Source organism: Zingiber officinale, chromosome 5B (genome assembly GCF_018446385.1).
Source record: "Zingiber officinale cultivar Zhangliang chromosome 5B, Zo_v1.1, whole genome shotgun sequence".
In the NCBI taxonomy this organism is placed as follows: domain Eukaryota; kingdom Viridiplantae; phylum Streptophyta; class Magnoliopsida; order Zingiberales; family Zingiberaceae; genus Zingiber; species Zingiber officinale.
In genome coordinates, this window is record NC_055995.1 from 68,655,032 (window position 1) to 68,657,703 (window position 2,672).

The following is a 2,672-nucleotide window of genomic DNA, read 5'->3' on the forward strand; positions in this document are numbered from 1 at the left end:
CCTGCAAACATTCTAGCCAACATAAGGATTCTGGTGGAGCTACTATAATCCGACAACAAGAGATTGAATCCAAACTTACCCCTAAGTGTCTACTGATGGCTCTCGGCAAACACAAAAGAAAAATCCCGGTAGCCAGGACCAATGAATAACAACACTAAAGTCTCAAACCACAATAGAAACCCTAGGGAGGAAAAGGGAGAACCTCGACTCAGCAGTGAAAACCAGGGCACGGTGGACGACAAATCAGAATGGTGGCGCCGAGGAGATGGGTGTCGCGGGCTGAGGCTAGGGCACCTGCGACGACTCAAGTGCCGGCGAAGAGAAGAGTTGGTCGGCACTGTGAGTTGCGGCCGACGGTGGATCTAGGGCACGGCTGGCGCAAGCGTCGCCGACGCTTGGGAGAAGAGAAGAAGAGAAGAAGAGAAGAAGAAGTGGCGGGCGGAGGATGGCTCGGCTAGGGCACAGGGTGATTGGGGGCGACAGAGCAGAGAAAAAGAGAAGGAAACAAACCCTTGATCGCGGCTTTAAATCGCGAGGAAACCGCTCGGCGTCGGTTAGGGCAAGGGGAGAGGGCTTCGGGCGCGCGACACACGGGAAGGAAAGGAACGAAGGAAAATGGTGAAAGAAAATAAGAAAAAGAATAAAAGAAAAAGGAAGAAAATCAAACATTTCCTCTTTAAAACGGGGTAGCCTAAACAGGCTTTCCCGGACCCCGTTTTCATCCCAATTAACTTGTCCGTACGAGCTCCGAAAATTTCCCGAAAAATTTCCAAAAATTTTGGAAAATTTCAGAAAATTCCCTTATTAATATTCACCTATTTTCGGTATTTTACATTCTCCCCCACTAATAAAAATTTGGTCCCCAAATTTCGTTATCTACCATCAGCAAGTACTGACAACAGATATAGAGTATAAATGCAGAACGGTAAATTAAATTACATACCTCAAGTGAAAAGATGAGGGTATTGAGCTCGGATAGTATCCTCGAGCTCCCAAGTAGCCTCCTCATCTGAATGATGCTACCATCCGACTTTAACCAGCCAGATAGTCTTGTTCCGCAACTGACGCTCCTTCCGGTCCAAAATCCGTACCGGAATCTCCTCATAGGTGACGTCAGGCTGAACTGGAACGGAGACATTTGTCAGCACATGCGTCGGGTTAGGTACGTATCTCCTCAGCATAGATACGTGGAATACATCGTGGACGCCTGCCAGGGACGGTGGTAGTGCTAACCGGTAAGCTACCACTCCGATCCTCTCCAAGATCTCGAAAGGGCCAATGTACCGCGGAGCTAGCTGACCTCTGAGGCTAAATCTCTTCACCCTTTCGTGGGTGAAACTCGCATAAATACATGGTCGCCAACAGAGAACTCTAGTGGTCTCCGATCAAGATAACTCTTCCGCGGTCTGCGCCTCGACATCCTCCGTCTGATAGTACGGACTCTGCATCCTCCTGAGCTCTATGAGGTCCCAACATGGGCCTCTCCAACCTCATCCCGGAGGGTGGGTGTCCGACCATACAACTCATCAAACGGTACCATCCGGATAGCCGAATGGAAGTTGTTGTAGGCGAACTCTACCAATGGCAAGTGGTCCTCCCAACCGCCTCCAATCCATAACACACGACCTCGGAGGTCCTATAAAGTCTCGAATGGTTTTCCATCATCTGCGGTTGGAAAGGTACTAAATCGGTGTGTGCCCAAGGCCTAAACGAGACGTGAACCGGGGTCTCTATCCGAAATGATAGTCAAAGGAACACCATGTAATCTGATGATCTCCCGGCAATACAGATCTGCCAATCGATCCAGGGAATCAGTCCTCCGGATCGCTAAGAAGTGTGCGGATTTGGTTAATCGATCAACGATTACCCAAATCGCGTTATGGCCTCGTCGTGTCCTCGGCAATCCCACCACAAAGTCCATAGTAATATGTTCCCATTTCCACTCAAGAATAGGAATCCGCTGAAGTAATCCGGCAGGTCTCTGACAGACAAGACATCTAGCTACAAATTCCGCGATGTCTTTCTTCATACCGTTCCACCAGTAGGAATGCCTCAAATCTCGATACATGCGAGTCCCGCCTGGATGGATCGCAAATCGAGAGTGATGAGCCTCCTGAAGTAGCTCCTATAAGACCGGATGAGACTGAGATACGTACAATCTACCTCGGAAGTATATAATACCCTCCTCGTCTCGTGTAAACTCGGTCTGCTGCCCGGAAGCTATCTGACTGCCAATAAACTGCAAATGCTGATCACTGGCCTGGGCCTCTCGGATCCTCATATTGATCGACGACTGAGCAACTATGGTAACAAGAATACCCTGCTCTGTTTGTCCTTGCTCCTCAAGGTCTAACTTAGAGAAACCCTGAATCAAGTCCGTGACCACAACTCTGTGGCAAGCTAAAGTCCCTGTGGGCTTTTTGCTAAGTGCATCGGCAACCACATTAGCTCTCCCTAGGTGATAGCTAATGGTACCATCATAATCCTTCAGGAACTCCATCCATCTCCTCTATCAGAGATTAAGTTCCTTCTGAGTAAAAAATATATTTGAGACTCTTATGATCAGTGAGAATCTCAAATGTAATGCCGTATAATTGATGTCGCCAAATCTTCAAAGCAAAAATGATGGCGGCTAACTCCAGATCATGTACAGGGTAGTTCTTCTCATGCTC